Genomic DNA, 25,020 nt, shown 5'->3' with positions numbered 1-25,020 from the left:
ATTTCTGCCTGGAACACCCAGATTGCCATTTCACTCAAAGTAGCACTCATAATTTTTGTCTCCTTGATAATGTTAACACCCATAGTAGCCCCTGGGGCCAGTTAACCTGTTGGCGGAGCGGACCAGCGGAGACACCAGTGACCGCCGGGGTCGGGGCCTTGAAGGCTGAGGGCTGGGTCCTGGCAGCCCCCGAGCCATGTGAGGAAAGGCACCAGGAGGTGCCAGAAGGCAGCGCTGTGTCCTCTTCTGCTGCTGACACAGACCATCTGCCACGTGTCCGAGGGACAATTCTCTCCTTTATACAAGCGTGGGCTCTGAACAGCTTTGGGGGTTAAATGTTAGAATTTGGTTTCTGTAAACACTGTTTTCTCTCTCCCTCCTTCGGCTGTACGCCAGGCTCAAAGACCGTCCCTGCCCTCCGCAGCTCATGGAGGAGAAGTCATCGCAAGATGCCACAGAAGTCGGCTACAGAAGTCAGCCATGGACGCGGAGCCGTGAGAGCGAACAGGCTTTGGGGGCTCTTAGAAGGAGGAAACATTCCTTATGGGTTTGAATACCAGAAGCTGGCCAGGCTTCATCCAGAAGGCAGTGGGGAGAAAAGTGAGTGTTCTGGGAACAGCTGGATGAGGCAAGATGCAGAAGCAGGTGGGGGGAGGCAGGAGACACAGTGGCCAGAAAACGGCTCAGACTGAGAGGACCTGGCCACCAGGCCCACGGGTTTGGGGCCATCGAGAGGAGGCCAGCAGAGTGCTCCTGGCTAGGGAAGGGCTGGTGGGGTCTGGAGATGCAGGGGCCAGGGTAGGAGGGTGGCAGAGCAGGGAGGGGCAGGCAGGGAGAGCAGGGAGGAACTGGGAGGGGCCGTCAGGGAGGGGCAATCAGGGAGGGGCAGGCAGGGATGGGCTGGGAGAGGCGGAGCGGCTCACCAGGGCCTGGCTGTGCAGGTGCTGGCGGGAGGGTCTGCTCCTCTCTGGACACCACAAACCCTGCTTTCCCCAAAGCCAAAGGCCTCTGAAACCTCCACGGTCCCAACCCTCAGAGGAATACCCACCCGCAAACCCAGACTTGCAAAATATCGGGAAGGAGCCTGGCGCAGCTGTTTTATTAATATTTTGTGGTTTGGGGGCAATTGTTTCAAACACTGTCCAGTAAAGTGGTCGCTGTGTGATCAGGGAAGAGGAGGGAGGCCATTCTTGAAAGGGTACAAGCGGGACGCCGGGTCCAGCCACAGCCTGGGCGGGAGAGAGGGCGTCAGTGCGCAGGGGCCGAGTGCCGGGAGCCTCGGGTGTCCCCCCAGGAGCCAATACAGCCCCGACTCGAAGGCCACGTCTGAAGTTAAACACGTGTCCCCACGTTAGGGGACAAGACCGAACTTGGGACAGCCCCAAACACATGACTTTGAAATGCAGCAGTGACACGATGTAAAACTCTGGCATTTTGACATAAAATCAGTCTGGTGACGTTTGCAGATCACATCTCATTTTAAAATTTACCTTTGCGTTTTTCTCCCGCTCAGTGTGAAGGGCTTCCATTTCTATCTGAATGGAAGGGATTGTCCAACCTGCCTTAAAAATCTCCCCGAGGAAAAGTTAAAGGATGTGTTCGTTCCCTTCCTGGTGTCGTCTCGAGGCAAGGAGTGTTGTCACCCAGCAATTCTGCAGGTCAGGGCAGGTGCCTCTGTCCTGCCTGGCGGGGACTCTGGCCTGGCCCCCAGGCAGGACCCCGCAGCCCCCACTTACCAGCCAGGCCCTTTGCTGCGAGAACAGCCGACGGCCTCCTCCTCTTCCTCGTCTCCCTCTCACAGAAACCGACCGGTGAACAGCGGAGGGAAGGTGGGTAAGAGCCCGTCTGACCCTCGGAATGTGCCACATCTATGCTTATTTCATGGGCTATTTGGGGTTTTTTAACTGTCAAAATGATCTACGGCAGATTTATAAATCATTCAACATGTTGACCACAAAGAAAAGCAAACTGCGACGTCCTTGGGTCAACCTCCGCTGGCTCCTCAGCAGCCCAGGGCAGGCGGGGGCAGGGAACTGACCGCACGGCACCTCGGGGTCCGTTTTCAGACACCCCCACACCTCCCGGTCAGGTTCCCAGCTGGAGGATGTCGCCCCCAGGGGACATTGGGCCTTGTCTGGAGGACACGTTTTGGTCGTCACACGGGGGAGCGGTGTGCTCCTGGCCCTGGCGGGCAGAGGCAGGTGCCGCGCCAAGGACGGCGGGTGGGGACGCGGCTCCAAGCAGGACCTGGAAGAACCGCTCCTTCCTCTCCTCTCAGCAACGGCCCATTTCCGCCACTCCTGAATGTGAGCTTTGTGTTGGCCGTGAAGAACGCTGTCCGGCGTGCACACACAGAGCTCACGTGCACACGGAAGCACACGCGTGCGTGCACAGACCCCCACCTCGGTGCGGACGCCGCTCCCTCTCGCACCCTCGCCGGGGCCCTCGCAGCTCTGGGCGCCTGAGCCGGCCGATGCCCTTCACCCAATTCCCGGATTTCTGCACCGCGCTGTGTTACCCACACGCGTGACCTCAGCGCCCTTGGGCTCTGCTTTCGGAAGATCTCAGTGTCACACAAAGCGGCCCAGGAGGACAAATGAGCCCAATTGCAACTAAGATATTCCTGGGAAAATAAGAGAAAGCCACACCCGCCTCAGCGTGAGCGCTCGGATTTGCCGCGGGCTCCACCCCCGGCCCGGGACCGCTCTGCTTTTCTGGGAGGGTCTCTGCTGGGAGAGACCCGATGACGTGTCACTCGGCCACATAAAAGCAGCGTCTGAGCACGCAGGACGTCCAGCTTCACTTCCTTTAGGAATAAGAATTTTTTTAAAAGCCTGTTGGAAGTTTGAAATAAATTCCAGGAAAGCCTCCAAAACTGAGACTGTGTGTGCTGGTGCTTCTAGAAGAATCTGACTGATACAGAGCACAGAACACCATGGGGTAGAGCGTAATTAAATTAGCCCTGACTGAGGGATAAGCCTCTGCAGACGAGATGTCAATATTTTAATAACTTCCCCGGAAAAAATATTGCCGTATGATTGATTCTCCCTGTGCTGGCCGCCACCCGTCCTCCCTGCCCCTCGGAAGGCCGGGGAGTCGTGGCCATCGACCCCCCTCCCCCGCCCCACCCGCCTCGGGTTTGGACGAGAAATGAAGTTGAACCAGGGTCTCTCACGCAAAGGTGCTTCAACGCCATTCCGAGCTCTGGCTTTACAGTTTTATCCCAGTGACGGGAAAATCAGAACACTTTGCCAGCCCAATTTGCTCTAAGCTAGCTGCGGCAGAAAAGCAGGCTGCATCCCACACGCGCACCCCTCCCGGGACCGCCGCAGCGAACGGAGAACCTGCGCTGGGCTCTGTCGCTGCGGGAACAGACAGGTGGGGAGGACACGCCCGGGGGGACCGTCCCTGGACACCCCCGCCCTCCCGCAGCCCCACTGTCAACCTGGGGAGACAGACGACGGCTCCCGGGGGCCGCCCTGGGTGCCACCCTCGTCCCCTCGAGCACGGCGATCTGTGCCAACCCCAGTCTAGCGGCCGGGTCATCCTAGGGCCGTCCCAGCGCGGCGCTGGCTCTTGTCCTCAGCCGTCTGGGCGCAGCAGAGCAGCCCCAGTGCCCGCCCAGCCCCTGGCCTCCCTGTCCAGACCTGGCGGTGCCTGCGACCCCTCCCCAGGGCAGGGCAGGACAGGAGGAGCCCCAGCAGCCCGCAGCCACCCAGGGTGGACACTGGGGGACGAGTCTGCAGCCCCTTCCCTCCGTGGGATCCCTGAGGATGCTCCGGACGCCCCGAGGCCCCGTGGGTTGAGCTCAGCAGCCCACGCACCTGCCCCTCCCTGACCCTCCGCCTTTCCTCTCTCACCCCGGCCAGGTGTCTCTGGGACCACCCCACAAACACGGATCCTCGTCTGGGCTCTGCTTGCGGGGAAGCGGCCCCGGACATCCCAGGTTGGCGACAGGCTCCGTAAAGCCGACCACATCTCCAGCGGCGCCCACGGCCCAGCTTCCTGCCGTGCAAGCAGCGGAGGGGCCAGCAGGGAACGTGAGCCACGGCTTCTGGGCCCTCCACTCAGGTCCCAAAACCGAAAAGTAGCATCCCTCGGTGCCGGGGGCAGCAGAGAGGGGACTTAGCCGCCTTTGCCTTCCGGGGCCGGGCCGGCCTGAGAACCGTCCTACTTACAGACGGACGCAGAAAAAGTAACGGAGCGTGAGCAGCACATCCGTGTCACAGCCTCGGGACCAGGACACGCCTGCGAAAGCCCGGTGACGCGGGAGAGCCCTGGGAAAGCGGAGGGCTGTGTCCCAGCTCCAGCGGGAGGGGAGAGCATCTGCTCTGAGTGTGGGCGGCCAAGGAGGAGGGTTTCAGGGGACAGTGGGTGGAGGGAGCAGGAGGGAGAGAGAAAGTGAGGCCGGAGGACGTGCAGAGGGGCAGGGGGTGGGGGCACAGTAGTACTTTGGTCTGGTCTTCCCCTCGGCCCCTCGGCCCCTCGGCACTGCAAGGCGAGGACCCTGCCGCTCCCGCCTCTTTCTCACCCGCTGGCTGGGCACAGTGAAGACTTGAGGACCCGCCTCACCTGTGCCAGCAGGAGGAGGTGACATCCCAGGAGCCCCACTGCTGCCTCCTGCCTCCCGCGTGGTGTGGCCTCGACCTCTCGGCGGTGCGGAGGGTAGTCGCTGGCCAGCTAATAAAGACTCACAATTGGGCTCAATTCGGTCTCTCGGTGGTCACTTCTCGCACTCCGTACCACAACACCAGCACATGCGTGTCCGGCTCGGGCCCGGGGCACGTGACCTTCCGCTCAGCTCTCTCCAGCCAGAGTCGGTGGAAATTTAAAGTGAGCGTCACCAGTGGCCGCTTCTTTAACACATTAACTGTCCTGTGAGTTGTGTTTCACTCGCTGCAGCTTTGAGCCCGGGGCCTCGCGAAGCATATGTAACTCATGTCCCTTCACCTTGGGAGCCGCGTGAACTATTTCTCAAGTTGCATATAACTCACACATAGAAAACAATGAAAAATAACAAATTTTTCACTGAATTAAAAAGGATCGTTTTGTTTTAGAAGTTTTTATTCTAACTTCGTAATAAAGCACCGTGGCCCCAAAGAGAATTTTTCTGTCCTGCGGCAGCCAGTGTGTCGAGGACGGGGAGCAGGGAGAGGGCATTCTGCAGAAACGATTTCTTGAGACTACAGTTCTCCGATTTTCTTGAGGACGGTCAAATTCAGAACTATAGAATTACCATGTTCGTACAATCCTTCGGTCATTCGGATTGCTCCACAGCTACAGCGCAGAAAGAGCTCACAGCAGGCTTGCGGGAGACGAGGACGGGCCGGGCCCACGCCGGCTATCGGAAGGCGGCGGTGAGAGCGCTGCTACTGTTAATGTTTCCCTGCAATTTATTTGTTGATTTGCCTCAAAAACAGTCATAGACATTGCAGATCCCTGACATCATGCACCACAGCTGAGAGGAGACGTCACGAAAGCAGAGGCGCAAGCTCCTCCCGACCCCACCTCGCGCCTGGTGGGGAGGCTGCGTGTGCAGGTGCGTTTCCACCGATCCCTGCGTGCACCGTCGCTGCCCAGCACACGGGGCCACCCGCACCCCTCGGCCCTGACGACCTCCGGTTCTCCGAGAGAACGAGACTCCAGAAGGAGACTTGAGAGGCCCTGGGGGCCACTGGAAATAAACAAAGACCCCCCAAGAAAATGAGAACAGGCAAAGGCGGTTTGTTCAGAGCCTGGGAGCGAGGGACGGGCTGGCAGGGGCCAGCGGAGGACAGGGAAGGGCTCGGGTGTGGCTGGATGCAGGCTGCTGCCCAGGGGCCAGGGGCTGGAGGGGAAATCGAGGCAGGGCCTCTGATGGGTTAAGAGGACACATTTGGCTGTCACTGCTTGGACCCAAGATAGAAGCTGGGACAGAGACTAGGGAAGCTGGGAGTTGAGACCAGGGTCTGACCATTTGCAGAAGTCATCGTCCAGCTTCCTGTGTCATTGCTAAAGATCCTGCTCTGACTTCCAGCGGCTGGAATGGCAGGATGGCTCCTGACCCGGCTGCTATGGGTAATGAGCAGACCCTAGGCTGGTTAGTGTAGACATGGGCTGGCTCCCTGGGCTGGTTAGCATAGACATGGGCTGGTTAGTGTAGACATGGGCTGGCTCCCTGGGCTGGTTAGTGTAGACATGGGCTGGTTAGTGTAGACATGGGCTGGTTAGCATAGACATGGGCTGGCTCCTGGGGACGGCTGCTCCCTGCTGTGGTCAGAGCCCCAGTCTACGCATGGTCTGGCTATTTTCTCTCTGGGCTGTAGGAGAGTCACCCGCCTGGCGCACTGCCTGCCAGTCAGCATCCTGACCTGCCCCAGGGAGCAGGTCTTAGTGGAGGCAGGAAACTGATCCAACATCTGCTTTTCCAATGTTCTTCCGGAGTCCAGAGCGGGGTGGTGAGGGCCTTTGATAACTAAGTGAATGAAAGGAGGAAGGAATCCGTGCACCGTCTGTGTTCCCAGGAGCAGGCGCAGAGGGGACCTGTGCCAGCCCTACCTATGCTAACACGGGACCACTGGGAAGGCGACTCTGACAGAGACCCTCTGGTCAGCGCAGATGGAGAGAGCTCGGTCTGGTAAGCAATCTCGGAAAAGCGCCTGGAGCCGTGGCTGCCACGAGGCCACCGTTTCTGCACGGTTCTGGCTGTCGGCACTCTGTTCTGAGTGCCCAGCACTCCTGCCCATCCTTATTCCTAAGGCACGGTGGGGCTCCGTCACCGGGGAGGGAAACGCACTCTGGCGCCAGGGCCAGATGTGTGGCCAGGTCCCCTAGAGGAGCAAGCGGCAGAGGCTTTGCTGCGCTCTTTGTCTCTGGAGACTTTGAAACATTGGCTCTGGGGGACAAGACAATATCATCACCCAACTTTCTCTCGTGTTTGTCAAACCAGCACTTTCTGTGCCTTCCGTTCACCCACAACAACAGGGCGGAGGTGCGGTTGCCTCCGGACTGGAAACAATTGCGGCCTTTTCTCCTGTGGAGAATCGGGCTTAGTCAAAATGGCCAGTGAGCACACGAGCTTTCCCTCGTGTGGACAAGATACATGTTGATCACATTTTTGCAGGGGCCTCATTGAACAGGAAACTCCGTGGTCTTTGCTCTGTGCTCGTCCCGCCTGACTCTTCAGGGGAAGGGAACGCTGGCACCCCCCTTCTTCCTGGAAGCTCCGGGCTCTCCTGGGCCCCCCGCCCCCCCACCGGTTCCCGTGTCCTCCTCCTAAGCCCTAAATCAGGCAAAGGCCCTCGCGTCACACAGACCTGCCTGACCCTGGGCAGGAAGCAGGAGAGGGCAGCGGGCGTTCTCCGTGGGCCTCAACGCTTCGAGAATATTGAATACGCGCTGCTGTGCGCACTGCTTCCGTGGCATCCGTGTGGATCTGAATCCTCCGGAGACACGGGATCCATGGGAGATAGATGGGCGGGGGGGGCAGATTCGCTGTAAGGAATCGGCTCGCACAGTTATGGGGCGGACCCGTCCCAGGATCTGCAGTCGGCAAGTGGGGGACCCAGGAGAGCAGATAAAGTTCCAGTCCAAAGCCGCAGGCTCAAGACCAACGAGCCAATGTTTCAGTTCTGGTCCAAAGGCAGGAAAAAGCCCAAAGTCCCAGCTCGGGGCAGCCAGACAGGCAGAAAGCAGGAGGGTCGGCCTTGGTGTTCCGTTCAGGCCTCCAACGGAGGCAGAAACTTATACCCCAGAGCACAGAGAAAACGGTGATAATTCAGAAGTCATCTGGCTCCACAGGCTACTCTTCAAAACAAAGATTGGAAGGAACAACTTCTACACCTTTTTACTATTTACCGACCACCTGCTCCGTGCCAGACACGTCCCCAGCCCTTCGCGTCCATTACCTCGTTTAATCCTCAACCATCCATGAGGCAGACACCATTATTCCCATTTAACAGATAGAAAACACAAGACGCAGAAAGCGAGCTTAGCTGACGTTACCCGGGTAACGCAGGTAATAAACGGCAGGACCAGCTCCCAGCCTGGCTGGGACTCCAGGGCCCGTCACCCTCACTGCTAAAGGCTCCCTGCCTGGGGCAACTCTACACAAGGGAAGCGAGTGTCAGGATGAGAATGAGGATGAGGAAGGCAGGTGAGCCGCGGAGTCCGGGGCGGGGGAGGCGGGGGTTGGCCCTGCAGAGCCCCCAGGGGACGGAAAGCTGCTGCATCTCTGCTCCTGCACACCACGCAGGAGCCAGGCCACAGCGCGGCCACCACGGTGCCTCCCTCTGTCACCTGCCGTGTGCATGGCCATTACATTCATGCCCCGGTGGATGTGGCCGCCCAGCGTCCCTGCTGAGTGGCGACAGGCCCTCTTCTGCCCTTCACGCCTCGCACTGCTGTCTTCGTTTCCCAAAGCTCAGCAAATTTAGTCCCTTCCCTTTCCCCTAAGTTCTTACTTTTTATGATAAATTCTGAGCAAGAGGAATCACGTGGACCTGTAGCTCCACTGAAGCCTAAACAAGTGGCTCCCAAAGATGTTAACTGGAAAAAGTCAGGGTCTTTTTTGTGCATGAGACCCACTCGGCCAACAAGAGGGGCTGGGCTTCTGTGCTTTTTCTGAAATTCATTCAGAAAATCTTTACCGAGCTCTTACTGCACACATGGTCCCATGTGGGAATTAATGGGTACGTGTGTCTGCTTGACAAGGAAAAGTCAGCCTGCAAACATATCACAGTAAGTGACGATCACAATGGAACTAGTGAAGGATGGAGATTTGTTCTGTTCTAAGGATGCTGGCAGTTCTAAGTCGAAGCACTCAGCCGCTGGGAACTCTGGTCGTGCACAAGCGAGTATCTGTAACCTTTGCTCGTGGCCCCAGAAGGCTAAGGCGGCAGAGTCACCAGCAGACGGCACAGTCCTGGGAAACGGGCTCCCCCATGTCCTGTGCCAGGTGTCGCAGCTCTGGCCAGTTCAGTAAGAAAAAACCGGTCATGCTGGTCATTGACTAATGTGACATCTGTCAATGGAATTTACGTATTAGAGTTTATAGACTCGATTCTTTTGTTTTCTGCAAATTACCGCTCAAAAAGCAAAGTCTGTGGTTAAAATATACTGCCACCAGCTGGTGGTAATGGTGTCACATGTCACGTCCCAAAGAGGAAAGTCCACACCAGCAACTGTGTTTTGTTGAAGGTTTTTCTCGTTTACTTACAGGAAAATAGCAAAATGTATGAACTTACGGTGACTTGTACCTGTGACCACTACAATATGAACACAAGCCTCAAGACAACATTTCTGAACTTCGTTCAGGCCATGGATGCTTTTGAAAACTGGATAAAATTTGGGAGCTTCTCCTCAGGAAGATAAATTCACCTGCACAGGTGCCCCCAGGCACCGCAGGGGCTCGGCCCTGGCCTGGCCCGGCCCGGCCTGCAGGAGGCCGCTCAGCACCCACAGGTGTGCAGGCTGCCGACCTCGGGCCTCCCTGGCCACGACAGGGCGGAAGCAGGTAGGAAATGCTTCCTCCTGAGGTGCGGGGACTGTGCCGAGGTGCATTTCGTGAAAGGCCTCAGAAGGTCCCAGCGGCTCCAGCACCAGCTGCCCCGCGCAGTGGTGGGTGGGACAAGCCATCTTGGTGTCCCTCCCTCCCTCCCTCCCTCTCCTCACTCCCTCTCGCCTGCTCCTCACCCGAGGAAACGACCGACCGAAACTCAAGCCCTGTCCCAGCCTCTGCGGAGGGATCCAGGTCCAAGACCGCCGCGACCAGACACGGAGGCTCTAGCAGGCAGGAGGGAATCTGGGACTCACCCTCACCGATCCAGCAGTCGTATGAACCCCACTGCTGTGGCAGTTGGGGAAGGAAAACCCAGGCCTCGGCTGCCTCGTCCTCGCCAGGAAGGGCACTGGGGCGGGACGGGCGGGGCGCAGGGGTGAGGCTTTGCACCGGCACCCGTGGCACCCAGCAAGCTCCCCTCCCCCACCAGTAGGAGTCAGCAGGTCTGGGGGTGGGGATGCAGCAATATGCATTTCTAACTAGCAGCAAAAATCCCGTTACAAAATGTCCATCTGCTATGGACAGATTTAGAACATAGAAACAAGAGAAATACCACCACGAGGCTGCCCCAGTCAGTGTGCCCCGTCTCAGACTCTCCTGCTCTCCTGGGCGGCTGGGGCTGGGGCTGGGGGGGGGTGGGCCAGGCCCCACCGCTGCGGGCAGCAGGTGCTGCATCCACCTCCTCTGGCTGGGATCTGGAAGCTTCCCCCTCTCTCCCCCAAGCCTGAAGTTACGTCGGAGACAGAGCACACCTGCGGGAGAGGGACCCTGAGCCCCCCACACCCCCACTACCTTGCCATTCAAGGACGTGAGCGCACGCTGGAGACTTACCACCGCAGGGTTCCCTGTGAAGCAGAGCTGGGTTCCCCGTCAGTGAGGACCGGCCAGGTTGCATCAAGTAACCAGCGCCCTGCCGCCCAGTGGCTTCCCGCCACGAAGGTCTGCCGGCCACCCACGACCTGCCCCAGGCGCCACCTCAGCTTCTCCGCCCTTCACGGGTGGATGGGCAGCTGTGAACTGGAGTGTGGCTGCCTGTCCTGGAGGCAGGAAACAAGGTCATGTGACCCAATGTTGGCTCATAAAGCTTCCGCCCAGGAGAGCCCCAGGACACTTTTGCTCACACTTCATTGGCCAAGGCAAGTCACATGGCTATACTGCCCCTGACACCTATGCTCTTATTTCATTGGCCAAGACAAGTCACATGGTCATACTGCCTCATGACATCTATGCTCTTATTTCATTGGCCAAGGCAAGTCACATGGTCATACTTCCTCATGACACCTATGCTCTTATTTCATTGGCCAAGGCAAGTCACATGGCCATACTGCCTCATGACACCTATGCTCTTATTTCATTGGCCAAGGCAAGTCACATGACCATATTGCCCCATGACACTTCTCTCACATTTCATTGGCCAAGGCAAGTCACATGACCCTGCCTGCAACAGTGGGGCGGGAGTGCAGTGACCAAATCGTCCTAGAACCCGGTCACTGCCCTGCTCCACTCTTTCTTTCATCGTAGTCCTTTGTCCTTCGGCCCATCAGCAGCTCTGGCCTGGAGTCCCAGAAGGGAGGGCGCCAGGCACGTCATCCTCGTATCCCACAGGGACTGCGCCGTTGGCAGACGGTCAGCCAACCTCTCTCCCCGGCTCCCTGAGCTCTGGCCCTGCAGACTTGTCACCTGAGACCCTAATGACTCTTATCCTGATTGTTCATTCAGCAACAGTTATTTCCTGAGCACCTACCATGTGCCAGACACGTAATTTGGAGATTATAGTATAAACTAAAAATAAAATCCCAAGCCCCCTCACTGACTGAACAGGGGCCAAGGGGACCCCGGGAGAAGCTTAAAACTGAGTTCTTGGCGATGAAGGGAAGGGAGGTCAGACCGGCTTCCCATACCCCTCCCATCTGGAGTTCAGGCACATGAGCACTACTGTTAAAATAGAGATCATAAGACCGACGAAATAGACTCTCCGTGGCAACGAGATACTAAATGACAGACGGGACCTACGGCCATGCAAAGCAAAAGTCGAGTCACGCCCACTGCAATCCGTTTTCGTAACAGATCACTCTGAGTCGGTGTACTGTGGTTTGTTCTATGATTGACAGACTTCCTTACCTTAGAACATTCCTTTTTACTGATTCCACCCCTTTAAACAGCTTTATTTCCTCAACCGATCACAAATCAAAGAATCTCTGAATCCACCTAAAACCCGCAAGCCCTCACTTCAAGATGTCCTGCCCTTTCAGGCCAAACCAGTGTGTACCTTCCACGTACTGGTTTATAATTTTACCTGCAATTCCGTCTCCCTAAAATGTATGAAACTAGCCTGTAACCCAACTGCCTCGGAAGAGTTTTCTCAGGCTCTCTTGAGACTGTGTTACGTAGGTCACAGTTACTCATATTCGGCTGAGAATAAACCTCTTTAAGTTATTTTATGGAGTTTAGTCTTTTCCATTAACAATAGAAATAGGAAATTTAAAATCTCATACAGGTTGAGACCAAACTCCATAAATGCTTGGGACCAGAAGTGTTTTGGATTTGGGGTTTGGGAATATTTTCATTGCACCTACCATTTGAGCAATCCCAATCTGAAAACCGGAAATCCAAACTGCTCCAGTGAGGATTTCCTTTGAGCATCACGTCAGCACTCAAAAAGTTTCAGATTTTGGAGCATTTCAAATTTCAGATGTTCAGGTTAGGGATGCTCAGCCTGTATAGTCCTACCACTCTGGAGGACCTGCTTAGCATTGTGGATGCAGTTCCTTTTGGTTTTTCTTCTACAGATTGTTTTGGTCATGCTGATATAAATAGTTTTGACTTTTTTTCACTTAAAGTTGTAACTATAGTTGTTCTAAGAACTCTCTGAAAATCCCACTTTAAAGACTGAATAAGATTGCCTTAAATATGGATTGTATCAGTTGAGTCATTGATCTGACCGCTCTATTATCATTAGACACTTAGGATCATTCCACTTTTTCATTTTAAAAATGCTATAATTAATAACATTTTTAAAAATTATTCCTGCCAGGCACAGTGGCTCATGCCTATAATCCTAGCACTTTGGGAGACTGAGGGGGGAGGATTGGATTGCTTGAGGACAGGAATTTGAGACCAGCCTGGGCAACATAATGAGAAGCATCTCTACAAAAAAAATTAGTCAGGCATGATGACACTCACCTGGAGTCCCAGCTACTCAGGAAGCTGAAGCCAGAGGATCACCTGAGCCCAGGGGTTCTAAGGTTGCGGTGAGCTGTGACAGTGCTACTGCCCTTCAGCCTGGGTGACAGTGAGACCTCGTGGGAAGGTAGGGAGGAAGGAAGGAAGGAAGGAAGGAAGGAAGGAAAGAAGGAAGGAAGGAAGGATGGATGGATTATTCAAAGTTAAAAAGTGATTGTGAGAAGATTAAAGTATAAGCATAAGGAAACTTCTCAAGAGACAGTCTGTCCTGAAACAATGTAATAATTGCATGTCATCAGTCACAGAGTTGTTAACTTCTTTGGCCACGCAAAGCTAAAGTCCTAAAAAACTAAAACTCCTGAAGTCCTAAAAAACAAAACACTGGGAAGTTCTAGGAGAGAGAAAAGTTTCTGGAGCTGGGCTCTAAAGTGTTCAGATCAGAATAATTTTCACAATTAAATAAATTTAATTTTTGATTCGCATAGCAAAAGATTATATCAGATTTCTCATTCCTCGGAAAATCAGGGAGAACAAGTAACAAATACCATAATTATCTGCAAAGCCCGAACAGTGATTAAATTATCAGGAAGCTGTTCCTCCTAAAACTATTTCTTTAATTAGCTAAAGCTGGCAGTATATATTAATATTTCCAGAGATATTTGCATACATTCACAACAGGCTAACCAGATATTAGCTGAAATGTAATTTTTCTAATACTATGTTAGAAATATTTTAAGATTAAATCATATTATCATTTTTTTCTATGATTATTAGGGTAGACGTTCTTGATTTATTACCATAAATTCTCTAATCTAGGAACCGAAAATGCTTCTTGTTTTCTATGATGAGATTTTTTCAACTCCATTTACAAAATAGCAGAAGCCACCCTTGGAAGGCAAGATCTGCTGGCAGAATGTGTTTTAATAACCCACAGCCCCAAATGCAAGAAAGCCCCCGATGCGTGGCTGGCAGGACTCGTGGCCACAGCCAGAAGCGTCTGTGCAGCAGTGAGCTCGGGGACAGGTGAGGGCGAGGAGTCCTGCGTTGCCACAGGGCGGGACAAAGAGCGGAGGAAGTGTCAACACGCAGGATTCGAATCACAGTTAGACACGTGTTTCTGACATCCACCCAGCACGTCCGGTGTGTGCCTGCACAGAGCCGACGGCACTGAGTGAATCCGGCAGTTCACAGAAGGTTTCGTGAAGGTCCGCACAGAGGAGTGGGGAGGGGGAGGGAGGCCACAGCTGAGAATCACAGCAGGGCTCTGGTACCACGGCCAGGAGAAGGGACAGGGCAGCCTGGCGGGGTCAGCAGGAGACGCTGCCCTGGCAGGAGCTGAGCCCTGGAGCCCTCCGGGGAGGGAGCTGGAAATAGACTCTGACCTCTCCCCCCTCCCTCCACGCTCCTGCCCGAAGAGCAGACCCAGCAGAGCGGGAGGGTGCGGGGCCCACAGGCGAAGGGCCCACAGGCGAAGGGCCCACAGGTTGGTGTTCAGGGCCTGGAAGCAGGTAGGAAGCCGGGGGAGCTTCGGAGGCCAACGGAAGCTACTGGGCATGAATGGCAGAGACGCGGAATGACATCACCGCATCAGGGGACATGTGACACCTTGAAAGACCTCCACACAGACGCGCTCGCGTCAGCACCGTGAGCTCACTGTCGCCCTGGAGGACTCTCCACTCTCGCCACGTCTGTGATTTTGAAAGACAACCACCTGTCGGCAGCCATGGAATATACTCTGAGAACCAAAACAAAACTTTCCAAAGGAGCCAGGAGCCCAGGGCTGTGGTAAGGTAGAGTTGGGGGGTCTGCAGACCCCGGCCCGTGGCTCCCAGGGCTCCCCAGGCGAACAGAGCTGGTGCGGGGATCAGCTGACACGCAGGACTCTGGCTGACGGCCGAGTCACCAGCGATCACTTCACTGGGAGCACACGTGACAGATGAGGTGTGTGCAGGTGCCGGGCAGGGTGGGAAGGGGACCCAACCTGGTCTTGGGATCAGAGGACACTTCTGGGGAGGTGACAACACGGAGAAGCTGGTGCGTGTCCCGACGGCTGCTCCCCACCCACCGCGGCCATCCCTGGGCAAGACCATTAACTCAGGCAGATTCTGGCCGGATGCCGGGTTTGGCTCTGTGAGTTTAGCCCGGTCAGACATTCCGGACCAAATGGGGCAGGAACTCAAGGAACAAAACTCATCTTGTCCCTCAGGCAGAACCATAGTGAGGAAACATCTTTATTTTAACCTCGTCATCTGACAATTGCCTTCGAACGGCGTTTGGATGGTGTCTGTGAGCAGGGCGGAGACAGAGGCATGTGAGCCTCCGCACCCCGTCCCGCAAGGACCCTTCCATCTTCCCCACTCCCAGCTTCTTTCCTGAACCTCACTGAGCACACCGTGGCTTCTCTGGAGGGAAGGGACAACCGGCACGGCCGTCGTCAAAACCTCAAAAAGCATCCAGCTTTCTGTGTCCAGCTGGAGTCCGACCGCACTGCCGCGTCCTTTCCCTGAGCTCAGGGACCAGCAAAGGGCAGGCACTGTGGCCTGAGGATGTTGGGGGTCCCGGAAGTCCCCTCTGGAGCCTCCTTCAAGGCAGAAAGTCCACGTCCCTAACGCAAACGTGTGTCCCAGGAAGATGCCCCTGCCCTCCCCACAGACTGAAAAGTATTTTAGGAATTAAGATGCAGTAAATTCAAATTGCAGCCTATCCAAATCACGATACCAAAAAGGAAATGCAATATTCATACTCAACTTGTCATCTTAATTAATTTGTCTGTATTATTTCGGGAGTTCTAAAAAAAACAGGGCAGCCATCAAGCGAAAGCGAGAGGACAAACAAAGCGGTTTGGATAATTCACCGCCCGTCTCGCGGATTCGCGGGGGAACCTCCCCCCCAGGACGAGGTGCGCGAGACACAGCGCTCCCAGGAACAGCCTTGGAGAACAGCTGCGTAAAAGTGGTGACTTTTTAAAGTAATCTTACAACATAACCCAAACCGAGAATTCAGCATGCTTTTCTAAGATTTTTTTATTTAATAAACGTTATGTTTCGAGCAGTTTTAGGTTCGCGGCAAAATCGAGAGGCAAGTGCAGAGGTTTCCCGTGTATCTCCTGCTGTCACACGCGCATGGCCCCCGCTGTCAGTGTCCTCCCCAGAGTGGCCCATTCATCACAATCGGTCAGCCCACACAGCCACGTTGTCCTCACCCCAAGCCCATGGTTGATCTCGGGGTCCACTCTCAGCCTCTGGACCCCGCGTGTGCAGCGGGGCTGAGTGAGACCAGGGGAGAGCAGCCCTCCCCCAGGGCCAGCCCTCCCTGCGTGGGGCCCCCAAGCTCCGTCTGTGCCCAGCGGCTCCCCAGCGTGGCCGCTCTGGCTACACCCACATCCTCACTGGCCTTATAACAGCCCAAGGACTGGTCATCAGTACACCATTTAATAGAGGTACTTTGGGGTCTTGAAATAAGGAATAAACTTACGCTATTAAATAGAACATGCTACTTTATAAAGACAGTCTAGGAGCAAAGAAGGGCAGAGATTGGCCACTTGTTCCAAGTCACCCTTTTATTCTCCTAGAGCCCCCCGAACACTGAAACACCTGTAGGATGAGGTGACCATTGCCACGTAGGGACCCCGGCTGGGCAGTCACAGTACGTGGTAATCAAGCCGAAATCCGAGTGCCGGGGGACAGGCACTCCAGACAGATGCTGCCCACACGTAAGCAGTATTTCAGAGCACAGAAAAGGCAGGAAATACTGTATTTATGTCTATGAACGCAGCACTGACAGCAAAACCATGCAAGGAAGGAAAAGTAACAGCCAATCTCAATTCTGAATATAGAGGAAAAACCCTATTAAAAATTAACATTAGAGAAAGACTAAGGAAGTCTGGAAAGAGTTGTGGGCTTCAGTTGATAATGTATCAGTATTGGTTCATTTACTGTGACGAACGTATCACAGAACATAAGATGCTAATAAGAGGAGAAGCTGGGAGTTGGGTTTACAGGTACCCTCTGTACTGTCTTTACAATAGTTGCATAAATCTAAAACTGTTCTAAAATTGCCTGTTTATTTTTGAAAGTACACTAGATGGCATCAACAGCAGATTAGACATTGTAGAAGAAAAGTTTAGTAAACTCGAACACTAGAAATACGAACTGTCTAAAATGAAACACAGAGATAAAAAGACCAAAAACAAAAAAAAAATTGACATTCAACAATGCCAGAAGAGTTGGATATCAATTTAAGGAATAAAATAAAAAGAACCTCAACCCTATCTCATCGCCATATATAAAACAGAACTGAAAATGGACCACAGACCTAAATGTAAGAGCTAAGATCATAAAACTCCCAAAAAAAATATTTACAACCTTGGGTTGGCAAAGATTTCTTAGATAGGACACAAAAAGTAGAACCATACTGGAAAAAAGGTGATGAAACGGACTTTTAAAAACTTTAAACTTTTGCTTTTGAAAAACTACTGTTAAGAAAACTAAAAGATAATCCACAGACTGGGAGAAAATATTTGCAAAACATGTATCTGATACAGAACTAATAACCAGAATATATAAATCGTTTATAACTCAGTAATAAGAAGATAAGAAAAAAATTATTTAAACTGGGCAAAACAAAAGAGTTAAAAGGATACTTCATCAAAGAACTCACGCGAGTGGTCAATACATGTGAAAAGACACCCAACATAATCCACCATTAGGGAAATGCAACTTAAACCTACAATGGGACACTGCACATCTACTAAAACGGTTAAAATTTAAAAGACTGACAATACCAAGTGTTGGTCAGAACATGTAGCACCTGGAACTCTCGCACGCTACCGGGGAATGCAAAGTGGTATAGCTGCTTTGAAAACAGTTTGGCAATTTTTTATAATCTTAGACACATGCTTGGCGTATAACTCAGCGGTCCCACTCCTAGCTCTTTACCCAAGAGAAATGAAACACACATCCTCATGAAGACGTGCTTTCACACGTGCCCAAGAGCTTTATCGTAACGGCCAGAAACGGAAACCAGCGCCAGTTCTCAGCCGGTGGTAGCTGCACGGACTGTGGTGCGTCCACACAGCGGACTCCACCCAGCAAGAGCAAGGACCGAGCGGCCGACGCAGGAACAGCACGGCTAATCCCACAGACGCTGCGTTAGGTAAAAAGCCGGGCACAGATGCCAACATGCCATGGAATTCGGTTTACGAGAAAGTCTAGAAAAGGCGAAATCACAGGGGCTTCCGGGGAGAGCGGGCACTGACAGCGCAGGGCGCGGGCGCTGTGCGGGGCGGACCCGTTCAGGGGCGACCGTGCCGAGGGCTGCGGGGCTGTGCCGGCCTCGGGACTCGAGGACTTGTGAGTTTTAAATTGATGGGTTTTATTCCCACAAATTTTACCTTAAGAAGGCGGCCTGAAAGACGCTTACCTCGCCACTCCCAGCTAAAACGCCATAATGGCCCCGGTTGCCCACGAGACAACGTCTCGGTCCTACTGACCCGATCCCGGCTCTCTGCAGCCCCCGCTCCGGGCCGACTCCTCACCCCCCACCCGCACTGCAGCTGCGTGACACCTCTGCTCTCCGCCCGCGGCGCTTCCTGTACACCAACTCCTTCGCCTTGAGCACCTTCTCTTCACTCTTCGTCCGTGGACTGACGGAGTCGCTCTTTAAGACACGGCGAGAGGTGTTTTCAAAGGCAGCTAAGTGAGGTTCACCCAAGAACCGGCAACTCCTGACAACTCCCAACCCCGCTGCCAGGGTTCCTGCCAAGGCAACGTGTTAATCTGAAAAAACGACGTATCCAGATTGTAAAAGATAAGAAAATTATTAACACACCTTCAGAGCTGCATACAAAAAAGTGAACAAAACTTTACCATCAGAACTAATAAGAAGGCTCAGCAAGACTATTGCTGACAAGCTCAACACACAAAAATCAAGGCATTGTTACGCATCAGCGACAACTAATTAGAAAATGTGATTTATGAAAGATCCATTCACAGTGGAAGGAAAAAAACTACAAGTTGTCTAAGACTAAATCTAGCACAGGATGTCCAAGCTATTTACGGAGAAAGTTACTTCTAAGCACACACAAACAGGCGAGTAAGTGGAGAGACACACGCCCGTGAATGGGAAGACCTAATTTCATAGTGACGTCAGTTCTCTCTAAGCTAATCTATAAATCCAAACAATTCCATTCAAAATCCCAAAGAGATTATTTTTGTAGAGTTTGTAAAACAGATTCTAAAGTTCATACGCAAGTATGAAGGGCCGAGACTAGCCAAGAACTTTTGGAAAGGAAGATGGAGGAAGAGCTTCGTTCTGAGGTCCCCAGGCCCGAGACGCGGCTGCGGCGGTTACGACCCTGTCCAGGGCTGCGCATCCGGGTCAGCAGAGCAGAGGACAAGGCCCAGGTGCAGGCCTGTGGGCCCCACGCGACAGGCGGACAGGCCTGCGTCTACACTAGAGGCAGCCAACCAGAGAAAAAGGAACGTTTGGTGTTTGATCAGTAATTCCAAGACGTGTGACTTTCCATGCTGGGAAAATTATAGATTCTTCTCAACAAGAACAAACTACAAATTCCAAATGCGTCACAGGTCTCAAGGTGAAAAAAAAAAAAATGAGCAAGAATATTCTAATGAACCATAGGATAAAAAAGGAGGAAAACATAAATTTTGAAGGAAGAGAATCATACATATGAACATATCGAAATTTAAATTTTTGTTTTACCGGGGGCCCCCTTAACCAATTTAAAACCACTTAAGGCCCGGCCGGGGGGAATTCTTTTGCGTTTTTCCCACCTTTTAGTTTTTTTTTCCTTGGAGGTGTGATTTTCTTGCCACTCGGGACAGACAGAGCCCAACGGAGACAAAGCACAGAGAGGCCCTGGGAGTTATTTACAGGGACGGCAGCCCAGCGCCCACCTGCAAAACACCAGGGAAATGCAGATGGACACAAGGAGACACCATTCCACACCTCAGGTTGGCAAGAACTGGAACGAGGTCAAGCCCGGTGGTGGCTGGGCTGCGGCACGGCGGCTGCTGGGGGCCGCGGGTAAGAGCAATCTGGGGGGCTCTGGGCGGCGCCTCATCAGGGGAACAGCCGGGGGCTTCCATCCGCGAAGTAAATCGGCTCCAGGACAGGTGAGAGGACCCGTCAGTCGCCACATTCTTTCTGTTTGAGGCGGGCGCTGAGCTCAGCCCAGTCAAGAGGCACGGATTAGGCTTCGCCATGCAGGGAGGAGTCACGGGGAGCTTGTGGCCCACACGGGACCTGCCCTGGACCCCGAGGAGGGGGCAGACGTCAAACAAGCCTCGGCGGGAGCCCCAATTCCGGCCAAACCGCAGGACTGAGGCTCCGGAGGCTGAAACCCACTTCTTAGAGGAGACGCTTGGGTTCCCAGGCCCTGCGCGGAACCAGGACGCCGCCGCGGAGCCGCCTTCTTTAACCCTGGGACGATGTCATCGCTTTCTTTTAATCAGCTAGTTTGAGAGCCAGAAACTCATGTTGCAAAATGACTATTCTTGCAAAATGGGAGCAGGTACAAGTTCTACAAAGTTAGAAATTAAATGACTGCTCTTTTCCTGAGACATATGCTAAGCTGGTACCTCATTAGTCTTCCTTCTGCTCCAAGACTGTAACTCCCTGGCTACTAAATCTTTTAAGTCACAGAATCATTACGCTTTCATCATCTCCAGCGCAAGGGCGCGAGAAACGTTCGTCGTTTGTAAAGCCCTGCCGGGGAGGCCGGTTTCCGTGGTGAAAGTCTGGGGGTTGCAGGGCAGTCTGAGCCGCGCCTCGAGGGACGGACGGGTAACAGCGGCAAAGGGAAGGCGCACGGGGCCCTTCTTTACTGTAACATCCGCCGTGCTTGCTCCAGGGTTGCAAGAGTGGTGAATGTTCACGGAGAAACCCCCAAAGACGCAGAAAAGCCCAGAGAAGAAAGCGAAACCCCTCCCCAGTCGGGCGGGCCGGGGAGAAAGCCGGCCGCACGCCACGAGCCTTCTAGTCCAGGGGCTGGCACCCCAGCCTAGGGCCCGACCCGCCACCTGCCGCTGTCTCCCCTGATGTCCCCAGGTGGCCTCGCGCGAGACCCCTGCCCTGCTCCTCCCGCCGGCGCCCCCGACACCGAGGCTGAGCCAGCCCGTGGCTGTCCAGGGGGGCGCGTGCTGCTCACTGCCGGCCCCAGGTCTACAGCGGCCTCCGCACGCCCCCGCCCTGCGGAGCGGCGGGTCCGTTCTGGACTCAGAACCGCTGCGCCGAGCACCGCACATTGGACGTCTGCCTCCGGATATCCTGCCGGAAAGGCTCAGCCTGATGTTAACACTGTCTACACCGTCAGCAAATCTACCGAAAGACCATAAAATCACTTAACCACTTTCCTATTAGTGATCATTTCAATTGTTTCTGATTTTTCATTATTGTAAATAGTCTTTTAATTAAGATCTTACAGGAAAATTATTTCTGATGGCGTCCCCAGGATCGATTTCTGGACGTGGCCCCAGCCTCTTCCGGCCCTGGAGTCCAGCGTCACCGTTGTCACTTCTATTAACGTCATCTGTCTTGTTGCTAACGAGGTCAGACACGTCTCGCCAGTGTGTGACTGAGTCTTTGCTCGGAGGTGGGACCCACCGGCCACGGCTGAGTTCTCAGTTCATCTCTCCCGTCCACTCACTCCTCATCATCTCAGCCCCGTCATCCCCGACAGTCAAGAAACCGTCGTTACCAAGGCTACCACGTGCAGGACCTCAGCGTCGCCCTCACTTCCAACACCTGCAACCAGGAGCCTCCGCGAGACCAGGCTGGGTCCGGGAGACGAGAGCGTGGCCAGTCACGTGGTGTGCAGGGCTGGGCCGACAGCCGGGCGGCTGGATTCCCATCACCCCCCTGCTTGAGACTTTTCATCGTTAGGGACAAAGGGCAACGTTCTGGGAGATGGCGCCGTCTGCCCCAGCTCCGTTCAGTAGGGGAGACCCCCAGGCCCACGAGATGCAGCTGGAATCCTCTGGTCCTCGTCTCCCAAGCCAGGAGCCCGAGGCGCCGACCACAGACGCCAGCACTGGGAACTGTCCTGGGAACCGAGAACTGGGAGCACAGGAGCGTGGAGACAATCGCTCCGCCATCTTTATTCATATTGCGGGACCTGCTTGCAGTGGAAAGTGCATAATGAGCAGACGCTGATTAAATGGTCCACATGAATATTCATGGGATCACCTGGACTTTCATGCTAATTTTACGCCGTCTCCCAGGCTGCCTCTGAATGACAAAGCTTCCTCCTCCACCGAGGGGAGTTCGGGCTGATTAGAAAACAAAGGGAAAAACTGGGTTTGAAATTCTGTCAAGAAAAAAAACAGGATTTAGTGAACAATGTCATCAGTTTCAGGGTCTGATTTGACCTTTTGAGTTTCACCTTCAAAATCTACGCTTGGTTTCTTCACACAGAAGTTTCCCTGTGTGAGTGGACACATCTTATGGGCGGTGTGGGGTGTGACGTATGACGGAGCGTGTGCTGGGCGGGGGCCCTGCAGGGGCGACGACACCCTCCAGTGCCATTCCCTCGAGGGGCGTCCGCACTTGCCGGGGAGATCCCCTGTCCCCGCCCCGGTGGTCTCACGTCCGCCCTGCCCTGCGGTGGCCACACCTCCGATGCCGCGGCAACCTTCTCCCAAGAAGCCCAGAAACGGCAGGAGCTGTCCCGCCGCGCCGGCCGCGGGAGGAATGTGTGCCTGTCACCTGTCCCGTGGGGCTGCTGCCCGTCCTCCCCCGGCTGTCCCTGCCTCCCGCCCCAGTCACAGTGCTGGGGATGTGAGCGGGCTGGGGTGCTTCTAGCACCTTCCACGGACACGGACGCAGAGGACAGTGCGGGCCTGACGGGGCTGAGGGCTTCAGTGCCCTCCGGCGCTGGCTGCTGCTGACCCGGCTCGGCCCTGCTCCGCCCGAGAACAGCAGCGCAGCGTCAAAGCTGGGGCCAGAGGGAAGCGCTCTGCGGAAACCGCCGAGACCAAAGGGAAACTCGGTCTCAGCCTCCGGCCAGAGCCCTGCGCGGAGCTGCAGAGGGAAGGAAAGACGTGTTTTAGCTTCTTTCCTCTGCAGAGTAATTTGCCCACAGGCCGAGGAGCCGCTGCCTGCTACCGAAGACGCTCAGACGGACTGGGACTGTGACGGCCCAATGCGCCCGACGATAATTACACCCCTCGAGTTCCCCTCCGACTGTGACCCCTCGGCCGAGTCTGGGCTTGTCCGTCCTGGCAGGCGGGCTGGGCCTGGGAGACCTGCCAGCCTCTCCCGAGACAGCACGGACAGGAGGGGCGTGTTCTCAGAGTGACACTCGGCCCAGTGCTGGTGACAAGTTGCTTCTCAGCAAAGGGCTCGATGTCAAGACAAGACACTTCTGAGCCGGAGATGGCCGTCGACGATGACCTACCCTGGCGACTTCTGCTCTCCCTGCGCCGTCCACGAAGGAGAGTTAGGACTCACGGCTTCCGCGGAAACGCACAGCCCCAGCCACCTGGTCTCCAGAGCTGTCATCAGCATCGGAAGGGGGACAGAGGATCCCGTCGCCGAGAGGGGCCTGGAGACCCTCGTGGGCGTGAGGAAGCCGCGCAGTGTGTGGGGGATGGGGACAGGGCCCTGCCAGTCCCCAGCGAGTGAGCCGGCGCAGGTGAGTGAACCCCTCCAGGCCTCAGTTTCCCCACTGGTGCGGCAGAGAACGCAAACCCTAACTCATAGTGCGCGGCGTCCCTGTCACAGTGGGGAGAGGGTCCAGGCATCGGGCCCAACTTCTGGGCGCAGAGAAGGGGAGGAGGGGAGGGCTCTGGGGCCTCGTGTCCGGGGTGTTCTCTCCCCGAGCTGAGTGGTGGGGTTCATTTATTATTTCTCTTTAAGCGAACATGCACATTTTTACGTCCTCTCTGTCTGATGTATTTTGTAATCTCTTTCTGCCTTCAGAAGGAACGGCAGGCAGAGGGCCCCAGGTGTCGGCAGGATTTGCCATCTATTCCGAGGTGTGACGAGGGGAGGAGCCAGAGAGAGACATGAGCACGTCCCCAGGGCCCCTGGGAGCTGTCCGTGGGGAGCCAGGGTGGCAGACGGGTCACAGGTGCCGCAGTTAGGGGGTCCTTTGACATCAGGGGCATGGGGGTCGCCAGGGAGGGGGCAACGGTAGCGGAGGTCAGAGACCCCCCCCAGGCAGGCGTGCCCCTGGGACAGACGCGGGGAGCCGCGCCATGGCGGGTGGAGGGAGGCCCCAGCGGTGGAACGGTCACTGCCCCGACGCCTAAAAGCAGGGTCCTCGGGCCGGGGAGCCCACCCTGCTCTGTGCAGCTTGGGTCGCAGCCTGCACCTTTCCTGAACTTTTGTTTTTCATCAAAAAACAGGGCGGCAACATTTCCTGCAGTTGGTGTGATTGCTGGGATGACTGGGAAGCGGGGCTGTGTTTCGAGTCCCCAGCACCGCGGGCCCTGTTCCCGCTGCTGCCATCGTCACATGTGGGCGACTCTCCGGGAAGCAGGCTCTGCGAGGGAGCGAGGTGTCCAGGCTGTGCGGGGCCGTCCCCAGGGACTGGGGGGCAAGAAGGAGCCTCGACAAAGACCCAGACAGCAGCCACTGCAGCCCCTGGGTGCTCTGGGGCTCACGGGGCCACAGCCCCCGCGTGTCCTATGCTGGCCAGGCTAGTGAGGCCTGCACCCCGTGTCCGGAGGGACCCCTGTCTGCCCACCGAGCTCCCCTGCCTGGGGCAGGTCCTTCCGCGGGGGCCGGTGGGGCCACACCAGGGGCATCACGTTGCGTCCCACGAGGACCGCTCAGCTCCCAGGAGCTGGGCGAGAGCTCCAGGACCTGTGCTAGAAGAAACGCCCGCTGGGCGTCCTCCGACCCGATGATTAAAGGAAAAGATGAAGCAGCTCGGCGCTCAGCGGAGAGGCCCAGGGAGTGCGGGAAGCTCTGCTGGGGGAACGTTCCATGACAAGACAGAGCGAGAGGACTCGCTGCAGATGTTTCCCGGGGCTGCAGACTGGCGACGACGCATGGCGAGGGTGGTGAGGGATTGCTGGCGTGATCAGAAACGTGCGGAAGCTGAAGACAGGCGGCACGGCCCTCTCCAGCCACGGCGGAGGCGAACCTCGGTCGCCGCGGCAGCCTCCGGCCAAGCTCACGGGTGAGTGACCCGGGGAGGTCTGGCTGCTGACCACGTCCTGCGATCCAGAAACCGCAGCCCCCGCAGCCGGCCCAGGGTTCCAGACAGAGCTAGGCCTGACTGCGGCTGCTGTGAGCTGACTCTCTCTCTCTCCCTCCCTCCCTCCCTCCCTCCC

Source organism: Propithecus coquereli, unplaced genomic scaffold, assembly GCF_000956105.1.
Source record: "Propithecus coquereli isolate 6110/MARCELLA unplaced genomic scaffold, Pcoq_1.0 Scaffold572, whole genome shotgun sequence".
NCBI lineage: Eukaryota > Metazoa > Chordata > Mammalia > Primates > Indriidae > Propithecus > Propithecus coquereli.
The sequence above is the reverse complement of the archived record's forward strand: the minus strand, read 5'-3'. Positions refer to the sequence as shown.